The sequence below is a fragment of the Pteropus alecto genome, unplaced genomic scaffold (genome assembly GCF_000325575.1).
Source record: "Pteropus alecto unplaced genomic scaffold, ASM32557v1 scaffold5, whole genome shotgun sequence".
In the NCBI taxonomy this organism is placed as follows: domain Eukaryota; kingdom Metazoa; phylum Chordata; class Mammalia; order Chiroptera; family Pteropodidae; genus Pteropus; species Pteropus alecto.
In genome coordinates, this window is record NW_006441953.1 from 22,992,654 (window position 1) to 23,012,478 (window position 19,825).

Sequence of the window (19,825 nt, forward strand, 5' to 3'; positions counted from 1 at the left end):
CAGGAAGAGAAAAAGGGAAAATCACTATGGTCATGCATTTAACCATTTCGCTCAGCTTTTTCCATGCAAATGTTAACAGATATGTAAAAGAGAGAGTAGGGAGGGAAGGCAGAGAGGCTGGTGAATAGGTTTACTGGCCAGAGAGAAAATGAGAAGCACCACAGGAGAACAATAGGAAACTCCACAGATGTTAGTTAATATTACCTAATTCTCAAGATCATCTAGAATATCACTATAATCATGGTGAGATTTCTGATATCCTTATTAGGTATGGCTTTTGTTTTGTTTTCTGCCAGATGATATGCTACCTTTTATTTTATTTTAAACTCATTCTGTAAGAATTCCTTTGCTCCTAACAAACTAATCTATTCATCCTAAGACAAATATAGGTGCAGACTTTTACATTTTTTCCCATTACAACTTTAACTGTCAAATCTGAGTTGCTTCAAGTATTAATTTATTTTGAAATACCTATTTCATTATCAAAACATTTTAATCCACCATGAAAACTGCCTCCTAGAATTCATACCCTTCAATAATGACTTTTGCTTCTAAATTACAGTTATGACTCTCGGTTGTCCAAATATTACTAGGGACCTTTCCAGAACTGCTGTTTGGAAGCAGAAAGGATTTTTACAGACCCTGCTCAGGCCCATTCTGTTCTCCAAAGTTGTCACCTAACTTCTGGAGTGTTTTTGCTCATCCAGTGTGATTGGATCTCTGTTTTTGTTTTCTCATTAGCATTTCATTTATTCACATAATTATTCATTCACCAAGCACTTAGAAATTAAAATCAAATCAAACAAATCTCATTCAGAACAGTCCTAAATAACCTGTGGATGCAAACTGCAACTGAGATGAATCCCTGCTTGATCCAACAGCAGCCTGCACTTGCCACCTTGATAGCGATAAGCGCATCGTATTGAAACTGGTGACTTGTTGGTCTCTCTTACTAGACTTTAAGTAAGCTCTTTGAGGTCAAAGACTATATCTGTCTACTACGGAATCCAAACTGCTGAGAATGGAGGAGGTACTCACTCAACAGTAAAAATAAGAAAGAAAAGGAAGGAAGGAAGGAAAGAAGAAAGGAAGGAAAAAAGAAAAGAAAAGAAAAGAGGTCTGGTGCAGGCAAGACAGTATCTAGATCAGTGTGGGGAGGGAGAGAGGGAGAGAGAGAGGGAGAGAGAGATGCATCCATGCCAACAAAACCTTCAGGTCACACAATATTCTCTTTATGTGATATTCAAAATATTCTGTTCATGATTGTATAGACATTCTTCACAAAGTAGTGTAACTACAACCCTCTGGTCTAGTCTGTTGTGGCAGGTTTCTAATTGTACTTTTCTCTCTATTTTCCCCTTTTAATTTCCCCATACTCTACTGTCAGATAAATAATCCTAATCCACTGCTTTACCCATGTCATCTCTTACACCAAATCTTTGAAGTCTCATCTATATCTGCATAAGCCTGCATAAGAGAATACATGAGAATATATATGATTGACCAGTATTCTTCACTTCATAACCCCAACTATCTCTCTAGTCATGAGCTCGGTGGTCACAAAATTACAGCTCTAATTGATCTAGGCTTTGTCTACTCAATAATACACTTCCTTTCCCTCACAAGAATATTTGTCCCCCTTCTACCTTTATATTTTCTTATCTTTGTTTGAATGCATTTCAAAATTCATTTCAAGTTTTACTTTTTCTACCAAGATATTTTAGACTGATCCCTGGATCTCATAGACTCAGACGGACATCATAAAATAACTGGAATTCCATGTCAGAATCTTCATAGAACTTCTCGTGTCTTCTTGGGAGTCAGACACATATTTTAGCACTAGCTTTCCCACATGCCTGTTGGGTACCATTGGAAAAAAACTCAGCTCACTTGTCTGAAGTTTAGTTTCCTCATCTGTAAACTGGGTGTAATGAATCTTCTTTGTAGAAATACTGAAAGAAGAGTGAAGTGAGAAAAATACCTACAGTGGCTTATAGGTCTGGCTTCCTTTTTCAGAGCTTAGTTATTTTTAATATATATCTTGAATTCTCCAATGTTCAAGCATCACTGACCCAGGTAAATGAAATTAAATTATTGACGTTCTATTATTAGAAAAGGTGGACACTTTCTCAACATCTATTGGCACATCAAATTAGTCTGTGGACTAACTAGAGTTTTATGATTTAAAAATCAAGCATTCAAATAATTTTTAGCTTATAAGATCAAATAGTCATTATAAAATGATGTTTTCAATGGTTTGCTCTGAGTGGGTAGAAAACCGGAATGGTAACTCAATAAGCTTGGCTCCTTTCCAATTTTTCTGTTTTAATCCCATGGATCTCCTAATGATATGACCCCCACATGCAAAGGAAAAATAGCAAAAAAAAAAAAAAAAAAGTTCAGTTGAAGAAAGAAAAACAGGATTGAATGTGATTGTGTCTTAGGTTATTTATGTAACCTTTTAAGAATTAGATAAGTTTAAATAAAGCACCATCACTTGCTTTCCTAGGATGATGATTTCATTAAAAAGCCCTGTTGCTGAAACCTGGAATGCATTGCTTGGATAAGCAGGTCAGAGTTCACAATTGAAACTGCTCATGCAAAGCATGTTCAAAACTACCAAAAATATTAAAAATAAAAGTGTCTGCCTCTGTGTATCTATTTATGCTTTATATCAGGGATAGAAAAAAAAGAAGCCTGATCATGAGGAGGAGCCAGAGGAATATGGGGATGCTAGAATGAGATTTAAATGAGTATTTCACATACTTCTAGATCATTCTTGCAGTGATAAGATGGTACAACCTGAAGACGTTTATGGCAGTCTGGAGGGAAGTAATCTTTGGCAACAGAGAGAGAAAAACAAACCACATTTATCTCTGATGATTTATCAGATTCATAACCATAAATCTTAAACTAGAAGACTCAGGGCAATCCTTTATCTTTTGAAGCAGCATAACAGCTTCTCTACCTGTCCTGTGTCACCCGACTGAAATTAAGGGTCTATCATTTGTGGGCTGGGATACTCGGGAGTGATATAAGGCATCACAGAGGGTCAGTGCAGGGAGTGTGGTTTGTCAGCTGGACTGGCTGGCTTCCTCCTCTCACTGCATGTGGAATACCAGCCATGATGAATGGCGCCCTAAGTAAGTGCATTGCTAGCATTGGGTATCCGACAGAATTGTCAGAGGCACTTACGCCAAGAATTCCAAGGAAGCAGATTTCTCTGTTTTCTTTCTCTTCTTCCCTTAATTTTTGTTCCAGTAATCGAACATATGTCCAAAGATAAAATAGAATTTATATTGTTTGTTCATTAAATTATTGATAATTATTTATTCACCTCATTTTTTGGCGAATAAAATATTGCCAGATAACTGCTCTCGTGGACTTTACAGTTGAGACAAAATAATTAGCTAAATTAAAATATGCTAATTCCCATGATGTATATTATGACAAAAATGCCAGCTGACTAAGGGGATAAAGAAAGAAACGGGAAGGGTGGTTAGTTGTTTTAGATGGGGCACTCGGTATAGGGCTGTGTGGTATGGGAACATATGATCCAAGCTCTAAGCTAAAGAGAAGGTCAAGATGTCACTTGAGGTAAGAGTGTTTGAGGCAGAGGACACAGCAAGTGCAAAGTCCCTGAGTCAAAAGCACATCCTGATAGAAAAATGGTAGGATGTAAATTTTTAGCCACAGGCCAGGTTGTTAAAGAGGTTTATGTCAAAATAAAGCCCATGCATCATCGTATTATAGTGAGATGAGAAAGCACAGGAGTGGCTGGAGCAGAGGCGTGACCTGATTTCTGCTTGTGGAGTGGAGGAGAGTCAGGAGTCAAGCTCCAGAGTGGGAGTTGGGAGAAAGAGATGACTGTGATCTTTTGTAAAAAAAAAAAAAAAACCCTGATGGATTTGGAGCAGACAATGGTGGAGAAGCGCACAGAGTGTGCATGTATTTGATGTGTATTTGATGGTAAACAGGACAGATTTTGGTGGGTTGGATGTGAACTGTGGACAGAAACAGAGACAGTAAGTCTGACTTCAAGGTTTGGGGCCTGTACAATTGAAAGAACACAATTTTTTTTTTTACTAGAACCAAAATTTATATGCAGAAATGAATGCTACCTTGCAAATGACTTTTCTTAGGAGAATATCTACTGGGTATGGCTATGCTGTTCAGCTTAGAGCAAATGAAGTCCTCCCTAAGAATTATAGTCAATTTATGAAACATACAGGCTATTCAGTCTCTCTCTTCATTCCCATTGTTTTTAACCAAACAGTAGAGTATATTTACCTTACTTTTGGCTCTTTTTAAAAGATAATTTTCAATTTGTTAGACATGAAATTGTGCTGGAAAGTAGATAAAAAGTAGCAGAAAGACAAAATCTGAAAATTTCATTGTAATATTACCAGCGTAAGTAACTAGTAATTCCCAGCAAGGAACGAAAACCCTCCAGACATGCCCAACAAGGTGGAAGTGGTTGATTTCTCTAGTCTTATCTATGAAACTTTTTAACTTTGTATAGTTTGGCCATAATAGAAATGGGGTTTCACTCAAATAAATCTGACCCAGAGTGAATTTCTCAGGAAAGGTTATAAAGTCAGGAATGAAAGGAAAAAAGAAGAAAGGAAGGAAGGAAAGGAAGGAAGGAAGGAAGGAAGTAAGGAAGGAAGGAAGGAAGGAAGGAAGGAAGGAAGGAAGGAAGGAAGGAAGGTTTTGTGTCATAAATATTAAAGGATATATTTTTCTCAAATCACGTGAGGTTTAGAAGTCACGGTCCAGGACAAATGCTATTGCTCTAGGAATCAAGGCCTAGGCTCCTTCTATTTCCCACTTTACGTGTTAGCTGGTTGCTTTTATTCTTATGATTACAAGAAATATGACCTATCTCTAGCTCCATACCTAAGTCCCAAGAATGACAAAAGGGAATGGAGAAGGATAAAAGGCAAGGTCACAGTCAACATTGGTCTTCTCCTTCTATCCGAAAACAAGTCTTAACACAAGTCCCATCCAGTAGAAATCTGCTTATATCTTAATATCCAGAACTTGATCACATGAACATCATTAGCTGTAAGAAGTCTTAGGTATAAGTAATTTTTGTTGTTGTTGTAATTGTTCATTTTGTTCTTTTATTTTCACCTTATATTGAAGAATAATTCACATACCAAAAGATATGTGTATTAAAAATGTACAGTTGGATAAATTTTCAAAAATGGAATGTACCAATTTAGTCTGTGTCCAGATCAAGACACAGCATATCAGCAGCACTCCATACACTCACCTCGAACTGTCTTCTAGTCGCTGTATCCTAAAGCGATAAATATAAGTTTTAGTGGGCACATTGTTGGCCTAGACGCCTTTGAAAATGAAGAGTGAATGTCAGATATGAAGCCAACAGTGCTTGCCACAGAAATATAAAGTCTAAATTGCAAATAGAGAAGGAGGGCATATGACCATAAGGAACCTAAATATGATGGGACATTGTCATGGATAAACCAAGACAATGAACTTTCATCCAAGTCCACGGACATGGAAGTCTAAGAAGGCAGAGAAGGAATGAGTTGCCAGGGACCTCAGCTGAGGGCTGAGCTTGCTTCCAGTAGAATTGTACATCAAACAATTGTACACTGCCAAGTGGGACTACATCTTCTCTCTGAAGACATTTTTTTGTGTAAATTTTCCTATCTCAAAATATGTATCCAGTATAGTTGTCACATATCCAAAATATGTAACCATAGTATGAAATGATTCAGTGAGAAAAACATAAAATTTGAAAATTATACAGACTTGGATTTAAAAGACATAGGATTTAGGAGGAATTTCAAATTCCTCATCAATAAAATAGTGGTAATAAAATTTACTCCACGGATGCAATAACAGGATAAACCAGAGGTGACTGGACAAAAATTGTTAATATCGGTGTGTTTCCTGCAGTTGCCAAAGTGAATGGAGCTCTTTCCACATCAGTATTCATCACTGTCCCCACCTGTCATGAGAAATAGCTTTGTTTCTTGATATTAAGAAGCAAAGCAGATCTACAGAAAGGGGAATGGATACTAGGAGAAAGATGCAATGTGGGGCTTGGTCCTGAGAAGGAAGATGAGGTGATTGGGAATAAGGTGCTCCAGAGTCATGATGGTGTGTGATGAAAGTGAATTTTTAAAAGGGGAAACATTATATATCTCCTTAGGTAACATATTTGGGTCTTTTTCCCATACCTTTTTAAATGAAAGTAAACCTTTGATAATATTTTGCAATTTGTTTCTTATGTTTATGTTTTTTGTGTTTTTATGTTTTTTATTTTTGCTGAGCTATGTGTTTCTTTAACTTCCACAGTTGTCTGAGACTGAATCTTACAGACCCCTACCTTTTAAGGTTTAAAGAGATAAGGAATAACAGTCTTAATTAAAACAGTTAAAAAAAAAAAAAAAGTATCTTTTACAAATGCCTACTTCTTTTCTCTCTGACTAAATGTGTTTTTCAAATAGTAATAACGATAATAATGATGATGATAGTAATACTGATAGTTAACACATATTGAGAGCTTTCTAAGATCTAGGCTCATTTCCTCCTCACCACAATGTTAAAACCGAGGACAATTATTATTCCTATTCTACAGATAAGGAAACTGAGGCCCAGAAAAGATCAAGTAAGTTGATAGAGATCACACATCTGGTAAGATAAGGTAACTGGGGTTTGAACCTAGACAGCTGGTCTCTAGAACTTGTACTTTTAATCACCATCCTACTGTTCTAGCAATGATCTCATCGTTGTAAAGTAGTTAGAGCCTTTCTAGGTAACTACAGGTAGGAAAACAGGTATCTGGATATGCACACACAGGTGAGCTTATGAAAACTCTAATTTTATGTCTTTAAAAGACTCGCTAGTAATAAAATGAATTCACCCAGGATCAAACTAACTTATTTATAGAAACTAAGTATTTAGAGCCAAAGTCTTTTTTCTAACATCGAGTCATGAACTATTTGGAGCATATGACTTAGCATTGTTATTTTGACTAACTTGGAATAAAACGTTATCACCTAAAGTAACAAAGAGAAATTCATGAACAGTATAAAAGATACAACCACATCGTACTAAGATGACTTCCCCTGTTCAGCTCCAGGATGCTAGAGAAGACCAGGGTCAAATTTATCGGGATACAGAAAGCCGAAGTATATGCAAAAGCCATGTGACCAAAGGGTCTTTGACATTCCCAAAGGAGCTGCACAAAATCTTCCCTGAGGCCGACAGACAATTCCCGGTTGCCTTGGGTTACCCACTGCTTTGTGAATAAATTATTTCTCAGAACTTTCCTCAGTCTTCCCTTTTATCCCAGATTGGTAGTGGTTGTTGACAATGACAAAATAATATTGAAATAAATGGAGGCAGAAATGCCTTTTTCCGAGTGTAGGTCCCTTGTCTCTTAAAAATAACTCTCATCCATGAAACATCTATTTATAATCATTAGTGCCAAAGATAGGACGGGCAGGACCACGATGGTATTGTTTTATTTTACAACTGAGAGTTGTTATGAAAACAAAATACTTTCAAGGATAAAACATAAAATGGAAATGCAAAGTAGAGGAAACAGCTAATTCACAGCTATCATTAATTGAGTAATTCCAAGGTGCCAGAAAAAAAAATCAATGTTTATCTCCCTATTAAAACGATGGAAGTACTGAGGATCCTAAAAATGTATCATTTTGTCCAAAATCATGTCACTAGCAGAGAGAGGCTGTGAATTGCACTGTGACACCATACAATAGCTTAATTAACCAATTCAATGCTTTAATAGTACAAGTAACATTTTACTATCCCCCAAAAGAGTCGTACAGTAAATTTTTTTGGAAATCGACAATAAAGAATGCTGAGCTCAATATTAGAAGTCTTGAATTCTGTAAGATATTGGGGATTAGATACCTTTGGGCAATTCACTTGGATTTGTTGGGAATTATTTATCTCCAAGGTCTCTTTCATAATACTTTTCATCTGTAAAATTGTTCACGTGAATAAACTTATTTTGTCTTTGAGTCTTGTTTGGTCTTATCCATGGACCAGAGACACATTATCACTGATAAATATTTCCTAAAATTTGTAGCAACATGTACTTCAGGAAAAGTTTCGCCTACAAAGTAGAAAGCTCTAAGCTCTTTAAAGGATGGAAATATTTTTATTTAGTTTTCCACTATGTCCCAAGGATCAAAAAGAGTTACTGGGACTTAGTAAATGGAAAGGAAGTCATCTTTAAAATAGATAGTTTCCTCACAATTTTTTTTTCAACTTAACTTTTAGAAGCCAAAGTCCAATGAAAATTGTGTCATCAAAGTACTAAGGATTTTAAGCTGGAGCTCCATGACAGGTGGATAATTTCAATATTTCAATACACAGCAGAAGGGAGGCAATAAGTCATGCCACATACTTTTTAAAGTATAGAACAAAGCCAGGCCAAATGCTCGTGCTAGAGCTCTCTAGTTCAAATCAAAAATCTTCCCAGGTTGACGTCTATTATTGTGCTCATTTAATAAGATTCAGAGCTCTTTCTTTCTTTTTCTTTTTCTTTTTTTTTTTCTTTTGGTTTCTATCCACTAGCTTATGCTGAGCAAATGTGCCTCTAAATTCTGGCCTGGACCTCTGAGTACCCAGAGGGTTTCACTCTTGGGTAGCAGTTGTATGATTAGGAGAGTCTGGTCTATTCTGCGGGTTCTCAGACTGCATAAGTCATTCAAAAACCTTGATCATCTTTGGATCACAGTTTCTTCTCACCAGCTCCAAAACTTCTCACTTCCTAGAGGATGTAGTAAAACTTGGTTGATGAATCTTCTAGAAAAAAACTAGTACCACCAAAATAACTTGCTCCCTAAAATATCTATATAGCATCCACTTACAAGTGTAGTGTTCTGCAAACCAGTTCTACTAAACATTCTGAGAAAAAAAAATATAGGGAAGGTGGGTTTAGTAGAAGGAGAGTTCCATAGTCCTGTAAATTAGAGAATTCTACACACTAAAGTCTTTTCCTAGAAATTAAAATATACAGTAACATGTTAGAGGCTTCGAGAAGATCATAGATTGAAGGAATCTGTTCACTTTAGTTAAATGCCTGTGTTTTTCCAACTTCTTTTCACATAGCAACAATTAGTCTCCCTAGGGTATATGCTGGGCAAAGTTGCTCTAAACTAGTGGTTCTCAAAGTGTATTCCAGGGTCCCTCGTGAGGATTCCTCAAGACCCTTTCAAGGAATCTGAATTCAAAACTATTTTTATGCAAACATACCCTCATGTATTGTATTGTCTCACAAGCGTGCAGTAGAGTTTTCCAGAGGCTACAAGACAGTCGATAATGTAACAGACTGAATGTGGAAGCAGATATGAGATTCGTCTATTATGTAGACACTAAAGAGATTTCCAAAAAATGTAAAATACTAGTCTTCTATTTTTTGGAGAATATAGTTAGTTACTTTTGATAAAGATTTCTTATGTTAACTTGTAACTTTTAAGTGAATTAATAAATATTTAAAATCTATCAGTTTTACTATCTGGAGTTGTATATATCAATAGTTATTACAGACACAAGCAACATTTCTTTGGGATCTGCAACAATTTTTAACAGAATCAAGGGTTCTGAGTCCCAAAAACATGAAAATTACTGTACTAGGGTCCCTTGAGTGTGAATACTTATTAGAATTGACTTATTAGAATTGACTTATTAGAATACTTATTAGAATTGTGAGGTGATCTGGGGAGTATGAAATGGCCTGAAATGATCTGCAGGAGTTTAGGACAGGGATATAGAGCATAAAAATATAGTCATGACTCAATAGAGCAATCAAATGATTTGGAATAAAAATTTTAGGTTCAATTCCAATTGTGTCCTTTACTACTTTTATTTATCAACTTTTTTTTTTTTAACTTTCTGGTACTCATTAATTTTCCTATGCCTTAATTTTCTCTCTTGGGGAAAAAGGATATTAACTGTGACTAAAAACAAAACAAAACAAAAATAATAACAAAGATTATTTTTAGAAAGAATAAAGCAAATGTAAAAAGATTGCAGACTCAAAATAATTTGAGTTCATAGCCCGTTCCTATTATTTATTAACTATGTGAATTTAGGTAACGAACCTCACCTCTCAACACCTGTTTCCCCATTTAAAGAATGTTGATAATAACTATTCTTTCTCTTTTAAAATTTATTGTCTATTAGACAGTACTTGACACATAGCAACTCCTGATGGTTGGTCTTATCATTCTGTGCATCACTAACGATAATAATAGGTACTTCTCTGACTAGCTATTGATGATTAAATATTCACCCCAAAACATAGAAGCTTATAACAGTAACCATTTTATAATATCTCACAATACCATGGGTCAGCCCAGGCTCAATCTGGGTCATTTCTCTCTTGGCTTCACTGGGGGTCTCTCATGTGTTTTAGTTACGTGGTGGCCATGGGTAGGATGTCTTGCTACCCTGCACTCCTCCATTTGGCCTCTCTTTCCATGTGATGAATTATCCTCCATCCTCTTTTCCTATGGCCATTCTCTCTGGCAGCCTAGCTTGAGCTTCTTCTGTGTTAGCTCAGAGTTTCAAGAAGGAAGAAGCGATGGCTGGGACTCGGAAGTCCTAGAGTATCGCATCCTCCACATTCTATTGGTCAAATCAGTCACAGGTTCAAAGGGAGAAGATGTAAGCTTGGCTACCACGGATATAATTTGTTTATACACACTATGCACACTGTTTGTTATCGGCGATATCACTGCCACGGGCTCTTTCACGGAGATCTGCCCTCTGGATAACAGCCTTTTGACTGTTAGCGCTAAGGGGGATCTTGTAGTTATGTATTCAAACTGCGCCGTGGCAGATATCACAGTGAGGAAGTGGGAAATGATGAGTCTGCTGCTGACATGAAACACACCGGTCCATGTGGCATGGCTTAAACAGCAGTGGTGTGAAGAAGACAGCATTTCAACTCCTGGCTCTAGCTCTTGCTAGTTCCGTGACAGCAAATGCTGAACATTTCAGAGACTCAGGTCATCAGGGCAAATGTTCCAGTTGCTGTGGCTCTGTGCCAAGCCACTCCAAAACCGAGTGGCTGAAAACAAAACAACATGACTTACGAATCTGCAGTTTGGACAGGGCCCAGTGAGAAAAGTTTTTCCTACTCTTCTTGCCATCAGCTGGAGTGGCTCAAAAGCTGGGGGCTGGAATATCTAAAGTCTCGCTCACTCACATGCTGGTGCTTGGGCTTGAACAGCTGTGGGGTAGAACAGCTGGGGCTCCTTGAGCTAGTGTCTCAGTCTCCATGTGGTCACTACTGAGTTTGGGGAGCTGAACTTCTTACATCGAGGTGCAGTGCTCCAAAGACGAGAGAGAGAGCGAGTGAGCAAGAACCAGTTGGAAACTGTAGAATTTATATAGCATCTTATTCATTAGAAGTGAGTCATTTAAGGTTGATGCAAATTCATGGGATAGGGAATTAGGTCTCTCTTTTTGTGGGAGGAATGTCAAAGAACTTGCAGATATGTTTTACAACTTAGCTAAGATTGGATATCTCCTTAATTAGCTTCTGATTCAATGAATATCAGTAGGTGCTCACTCTGCATTCATTTCCTTTTTCACCCTACCCGGTCCACATGCACCTGCTGTACCCCTACTTCAATTTCCTGAAATGATCCTTTGAAAGATTCAGATACAGCATCATTTCAAGATGCCCTGTATCACAGGTCTCCCCAGAACCGTCTAGTGGTGCCCAAGCAGATTCTTCTAGGCTGGTTTAGATATTTGCCTAATATCAGCCTTCTCAGAGCCCCATATAAAATTTTAGAAGAGCTGATTTGAGTCTGGATGAAGTAGGTACCGGTTTCCCTCCTGGGAAGTCTGATTCTTTCCTACCACCTGGCAGGATTTCCACGTGCTGTGGGGTAACGTGTTGATTCCAGGGAGCTCCAATACTGAAATGAAGCCCAGAAAGGTCCAAGAACTGCCTGGTGAGACCTAGCATAAGAGTGTGTGTCAAAAGGATGTAGAGACCTCTATGCTGTTTTCCATAGCGGCTGTACCGATTTGCAGTCCCACCAGCAGTGTATGAAGGTTCCTTTTTCTCCGCATCCTCTCCAACAGGCTTTTATCGGAGGCATTGTTTGCAAATATAAGAATTGATCTACCATATGATTCAGCAATCCTTCTACTGGGTACTTACCACAAAGACTTGAATATTAATATCCAAAAAGATATTTGCACACCGATGTTTATAGCAGCATTATTCATGGCCAGGCCATGGAAGCAATCGAAGTGTACTACAATAGATGATTGGCTAAAGAAGCTGTGGTACATATATACAATAACATATTACTCAGCCGTAAGAAGAGATGAAATACTGTCATTTGCAACAACATGGATGAACCTGGAGATAATCATGCCAAGCGAAATAAGCCAGACAAAGTTGAAAATCACATGATATCATTAATATGTAGGATATAAACCTAAAAGCAACCGATGAATAGGACAAACAAACAGAGACTCATGGACCTGGACAACAGACTAGTGGTTACCAGAGGGTGGGGAGAGTGGGGAAAGGGGAGATAGATGGCGTAAAAGGAGTCAAATATGGAGTGACATTAAAGAATTTAAAATAAATTAATTAAAAATCAATAGATTAAAAAAAAAAGAGATACAGTGACAGCCTTCGGGGTCTGGAAGAGGCTCTGAGTGAGTCCACAGTGGACTCCGATTTTAATTCTACTGCTAGTTCATTATGCAAATTAGGACAGATATCTCTGCTTCTCTGAGACTCAAGGCTTTTTCTTTTTCCCTAACTCCACTACCTTGGCTTCCTAGTCAGCAACCCATCTTTTAAGAGTCAGCAAAAATAGTATTGCCCTTTTTTAATTGGATTATCTAAACGTAGAATAATCCTCTCTTGTGTCCCCACAAAAAATATATACAGACTCTATTATGAAACTGATAATACTTTAACAATTCCTCTTTATTTTCTTGTCTGTTTTCCCCTACAAGAATATAAGCCTCCTATGGAGAAAGCAGACATCTTGTTCATCATCCTATCTCTAGTGCTTAGCTCATCACTTCTCACATAGTATATGCTATATAAATATTTATTGAATGGATGGGGGAAAATGTCTATGCTTACATCACCTTTCCTTTCTCTCCCTTATGACTGCTGTAATAATGCCAACAGGAAAACATGGATCAATATGCTTTTAAAATATTAATTCATCTATCAATGCAATGTTTTATTATAATTAATCCTATGAAGTGAATGTCACAGAAAAATATACTAAAATCATCAGGCAAAAACAGAAAAATAAACATGCTTGTGTGTTTCTACTCTTTGCTAGAAAGAAAAAATATGGAGTAGTGGGTTTCTTGAGCTCCTCATTTTCAGTGGAGCCTAGATAAAGTCATGGCTGTGAAGGGGAGAGTGAGCAGTATAATGACACAAATTGAAATAATGTCACATATGTAAGTACTGTAAGGCTTAAGGATTTTTTTGGGTGGGGAGGGGGTTGTTTTGTTTTGTTTTAGCCTGGAAAATCAAAACCTCAAGTCTCAAGCATTCAATGATAATTGATTCGAATCGTGTAGAAGACTGTTGAAAGGAACAGAGATTCAAGAATTTTGTTTAGACCTAAAGCAGGGAATTCTGGCCAATGCAAAGAAGTGGAAATGAGTCATTTCAAAAAAAAGAATTATGAACCTGGGCTTTGGCATCAGATAAGTGGCTAAACTCTCTGCTCTGCTATATACTAGCTATGTTGTTTGAGACAAGTGACTTAACCTTTCTGAACCTCAGTTTTCTGACTTCGATAAAGGAGGTGATAATAATACATACCTCATAGGGGTATTTTGGCGATTAAGTAAAGCAAGACACGGATAATGCTTAACCAAGTGCCAGGGCCATAATAAAAACTCAATTAATATGGGCTGGACTTAATTGTATTTATAGTTATTTCTAATTTTCATTTTTTAAGCAGGCAGGAGATTTGAACTTGGACCCTATTTGCTGTGTGAATAAATGAACATCTCTGGGCCTTATTTTCCCTGTCTCTAAAATTAAAAAAAAAAAAAAAAGGGAGAATAAATTTTGAATATACTTTTTAGCCGAGAAATCTTATTGTTTTCTTTTCTCAAACATCAAAACCCAGGCCAATGTATGGCATTTGAATTATGTATTTTTCATACAAACGTGGGTGCTCTAGAATCTCAGACCTTGGGAATATCAACAAACAGAAACATTTGCAATTCTCATGTGGATCCATTTTAAACTCTTTCTGTCTGTAAACTTTGGTGATAGTTTTAACAAATTATTATATTTTTCTCTTGACTGAATATTTTGGTAAGAAATTTTAAATAAAATATAACTTGGGCTCTTGGAATTAGAAGCAGGTAACATAATATTTTTACACCTCTAAGTAATTTTGATAGGTATTTTGGTACAACTTCCTAGAGAAATTGGCTTGAACGTTAGAGCAAGGAGGTGCATTCCATTGCCACCAGGAAAATGTCCCATGGGAGTTTTATAAAATAAATTCGGGCTTAACGATGTTTGAAGGGAAATTTATTTTAGAGTGTGCTTCTTTAAATGCAAATGGATTTGAAGATGTACTTCGGCACTTTCTATCCCAGTGGAATCTTATAACCACATGTTATTTTATCATTCCTCTTCTCTGCCATGTATCCAGAGCACCCAGGCAACCAGTGATTAGAATTATTCTCTTGATTTTTCAATGTCTAAAGCATGGCAGTCTTTTCGTAGGAGATAAGGCAAATCACTATGTCAAAGCATTTTTAAAATCTGTTCTGAGTTCTTGATGTTTACATGTGAAAAGATTTTGGACAATAAAATACCGTGATTGTCTACTAAAATATCCTCACATGACTTGGCAAAAAAAGTTCATATGCTCTTTATCTCCCCTTATGGACGTTTCCCAGGGAGATTTGTTTTGTTAAATTTACAGACACTCACATACACATGCTCTCAGACACACAATGCCATGTTAAATTTATACCTACATATATAATTGATAATCTAAACAGGAACTGAACTAAAATGCTTGATCTATGAACCAAAAAAAAAAAAAAAATAGGGTTGGTGGGGGGAACTGATGAACAAATGTGTTGTGTGACAATGTTTTATCCTAGGAGACACATTAACCTAATGTGAACAAACTCTCTTAGATTCCCTTAGATATCTTTATTGTTTTATAGTTACTTTTACAATTACAACTCAATTACAACTAGTCATTAAACGATTTCTTCTGATATGAGTTTGCTAATATTTTATTAATTTAATAAAGGTACTGGACAGACCATTATAATCAATTAAGCAACAGTTATGTTAGCTAATTTGTGATAAGCTTTCTATTGGTACTATGGACACAAATGCAATTTTTTCTTTCTTATTTATTTATTTTTTTTACTTTAAGCATTTTGTTATCCAGTGGAGGCCAAGGATTTGTATCTAAATCCACGTGGTGGTCACTCAATAATTGCTTCCTAAATGAAAGAAAATTAATGGATGAGACATACTTGAAGAATAATGAAGCACAAATCCATGAAATATTAAGCCATTAGAGTTAAGATAAGAAAAGCTCAGTGTGTGTGCTTTGAAAAGTGAAAAGTTCTTGAAAGAACTAAACCTTAAACTACAGTCTTTTAAAGAGAAATAGACTGTAGATCAGCAAAAAAAAAAAAAGGTGAGCAAACAGTATGAAAACAGCCAGGGAGAGAAGCATCAATACACAGAGATTTATGGAGAATGATGACAGTTTAACCAATATATATTTTCAAATTCCTAACCATATTTGGCTCAGTAACAGCATCCTTAAAGGGCATGTTATTTTATTTTTTCCTATGTCATTTCTAAAGGCTTGTATATCACAAAACTAAGAATACTTTTAGTATCTTTAATCTAACTTAATAATATCCCCTATCCAATAAACACAGGGACACATACTCACACACACACTCCCTCACACAAAGCTAAAATACATATAACCAAATTACTCTGGTATCTGGTATTCCCTAGATTTCTTCACCGCTGAATTTTCAGACTTGGTCTTTTATGCTAGTGTTCATTTTTATGGCAGATGAATCTTTTAGAGCCTCACATAGTAAAATGGAAAGCAATCTTTCATGAAATGAATTTAAGCCAAAACTCTTCCCCTTTACTATGTAACTTGTGCAAATCACTTAAACTCCCTGAGTTCAACCTTCATCTTTAAAGCAGGGATAGAAAATACCTTATATCCTAAACTGCTTTTGAGGATCAAATGGTATAATGTCCATGGAAGAAGTTGTGTAAATACTAACATATTAACAAAAGCAACATATTGCAATTATTATCCAAATAGACATGTGGACACTTCTGACTTACCAAGGTAACTGTGTTAATACTGTTTCGCTCTATTGACATGTTCTTGTTTTATATAGAATCACATCTGTCCCGTGGCATGTAAAACATTCAAGATGTCTATAATAAAGAAGGAAACGAAAGATGTACAAAATGAGTCTATGAAATTACATATAAATTGACTATTTCCATAGGCACAATAAACGTTTTTGCACTGACTTAGAGTCACATCTTCTATAACTCACCTTTGAAAATTGTTCAGAATGTTTTCCCAGCTCATCATATACTGAATGTCACCAAGTGGTAGAAATCATTTCCATCTGAAGGTGGATTTGACTTTTGGAAACTGCTGAACATCAGTCAGAGTGACTCCTGGTGAAAAGGTGGAGTGGTTCAACTGAACGATAACATTTTTTGTTGTTGTTTAAAAATAAACTTAAAACATTTAAAAAATATATAGATATATATTTGGTCCAAAGAGTGGCTCACAAGAAATTTTGAAATCTTTTTGAGGAGCAAATATAACTGAATTGATTGCATCACCTTCACTGTTGTGGATATTGAACATCTTTGGTTACAGAAAAAAGAAATGCCAGGATTGTTTTTAAAAAGTAAGTTTAATACATCATCTTCATACCTCATCCTCTGCCTCACATGGAGAACCCAACTGGGTGTAAGTGTCTGCAGAGTCACCCAGATGAGACAAAGTACTCACATAAGCACACATGTTTGGTCTCACATTTTATCTGATTCTTCCAGAATTTAATCTTGCCCTGGGATTTTATACTCAAATAATACATGTCTATTGACACTGAGGACCCTGAGGAGATGATATTAAAGGAGACGAAAGACAAGAAGCAGCCAACATTAGCCATTCGGGCTCATGTAACGATACAGATCAGTTTGGGCAATCTGTTTACAATAAATCTTTACACTGGGTACTCTCCATGCTCCAGAGTGCTCTTCACAGACATTCAGCCTACAGAGCACAGACCCTGCCTGGATGTTGTCACCTGGGATTATGCAACTGGATTTTCCTCTGTCTTCTTGTTCAGACTTTTCAAACGGGTTATCACTCGCATGATCCATCCCTCTTTATCTGTTTATTGCACATGAGCTGCCTCTCTTCCAGACTCTTCCATGCCAGTATCTGGCCCACCTCTAGATAGTCTTTTAAGAGGATCTGGACATTCTCTATAAGATGATTTCAGGTTTTTTTTTAGCCTTCCTATTTACAATATGGATACAATTTTGGCATTTATCTCCACTCTCTTGTCTTTCAGGATTAAGACTTTATCTCAACTTAGATTGTATCTGCCTAAATCCAGTACCTTTCTGTCTCATCTGTTTCTGTTAGGGATTTGAACCCTACTAGCTGTTTTCCCTATCACTCCAACATCTACTAATTCTCACCATGTTATATGTTGGGTAGCTAAGAAAGATCGAAATAATATACTAAATTACTATAGAGATTTATAAAGGCTTCACTAATTGAATGAAGGTAAATTAGACTAAGCATCTTATAATTAAGGATCTATGCTATGTGCTCCAGGCACTATACTAGGCATTCTAACTGTTCAGCCATTTAATCCTCAAAATGATCCTGCAGATTTATAGATTCAATAATTACTCGTTGAATAAACGAATGTCAGTTTGTGTTATTTGGATTCTTCATATCAGGCCACTCCCTGTCTCTACATTAAGTATTTGGGAAACTTAGCAACATTCAGTCTTCCAGGAGAAAAAAAGAGGTAGGCAGAGCCATAAGATATAGCATGGAAAGCGCAAAAAAAATGAGATGACAACACAATTTCTGGTCTGTACCAACACTTTGAGAGAGAACATTATTGGGCAAAAGAGAAGGTGAAGTTGGAAAAAGCTGTCGCCCTTTGGTGAAAGGTCACCCAGGACTTACCTTAAACTTATTACACACTGTGCCTGAAGTACCCTGGATAGTTTTATATACCTTTAACGATAGGACCCTTCCTGGTTGGTGCTTTGCCTGCAGGTGATAGAATCGGAGGGCTCATCTGCCAGGATAGAAAAGGGTTACTGTGTCCCCTCTCCCAGTCAAACCAAGAAACTGTCCTCAGAGGGTAACTTTGCCCTAAATATTCCATCCTTCCTTATTATCTACTTTAGATATGTTTTTTTTTCCTGATATGATTTAGACTCAAGTCATTTTATATATTAATAATTTTGCATTTATTTTATTAATAACAAAAGATATCCATTATTTGGTTTACTTAATTATATACGGAATGCATATGGCTGGTGGCCTCAAGAAGGGATATAAAGGCAGAATTTAGAGGAAGGCAAAGGGTAAATCGAGTTCATTGCATACCTCCTATGTGAGACTACAAGCTAAATACTTTAAATCGTGGTGTTTGATTAAATGTCAGTCTGTAAGATCATTATTACTACTACTTTATAAATGGGAATAGTAAGTTTTTACAAGTTTGAGAAAATCATCCAAAGTCACCCACTTAGCAATCAGGAAATCAAATATTTTGCAGCAGTGTCTTCAATACTGAATAATATGGTTGGTGCCTTTTAAAAGGAAAAAGGAAATCCAGAGCTTCTACAGGTCACTCCCCACATGTGCCTATTTTTTCGGAAACAGTGCAATCATATTTAAATGCTGTTGCTTAAGTGATTATTTGGAGGAGAACAGAATTGTAAATATAAACATACATGTTGGCACTAAAATATTGAGACATTATGCTTTTTGATATTGTCATTAAAATGATACTTAATATTCTTATATTGCTTAAGAATTATCATGGAAATAAAAGATTTTTTAAAAATCTTGTTAAACACAGATTATTAAGATTTTTAAATCTTGTTAGGCTCTCGAAAATGTATTCTAGTTTTTCTAAGGAACAGCTATTTTGATTAGAGTTGCAGTTTCGCCCACCATAGGGCTTGATTCTGAGGCCCACCTTTAAGCATAAAATTAAATGATTCTAAATCATTTAATCTGTTCTTACTCCAATTTCAGAATGTTTTCCCTAGTTTTGATAATTTTCTTACACCTTACAAAGCCAGTCATGGAAAGTCAATCAGTACAATGAGGTAAATTTTTATATTTAAAAATTTCACTGTAGAACGCCTAAAGTTCTCAGTGTGGGGTTTCTGAGTTTAGTTTAGGGTTTTTTTTGTTTTTTTTTTTTAAGTGAAAGTTAAGTGGTATTTACCGTTTTGTAGTTACTTGGACACTAACATTTTGCATATCCTTCTCTACTGACATGTTTGATGGGGAAGGCATCTTTCACTTGAGTGAGAATTAAAGGGATCATCATAAATATTACCATAGTGGAACAGAAGCCACACAGCTATTGGTGATCGTAGACGTGATAATGTTAAGTCAAAGACTCACATGGTTTATGTCACTGAGGGGATTACTCAGCAGTTCAATGCATGCAGTTGCAAGGAATGCTGTCTGTGGACTGCTCTTAAAAA

General features: G+C 36.3%; 1 long non-coding RNA gene across 1 annotated transcript in view; it reads right to left on the bottom strand.

Annotated features, from left to right (window-relative positions):
* The window catches only part of LOC112485506, a 30,504-nt gene extending 13,764 nt beyond the window's left edge, over positions 1 to 16,740 (bottom strand). Inside the window, exons 1-2 of the long non-coding RNA XR_003048486.1 lie at positions 16,609 to 16,740; positions 16,388 to 16,483 (exon numbers count right to left, since the gene is read on the bottom strand). This is a non-coding gene — a long non-coding RNA (uncharacterized LOC112485506). The remainder of the gene's footprint in view (positions 1 to 16,387; positions 16,484 to 16,608) is intronic.
* Between the last annotated feature and the right edge of the window lie 3,085 nt (positions 16,741 to 19,825).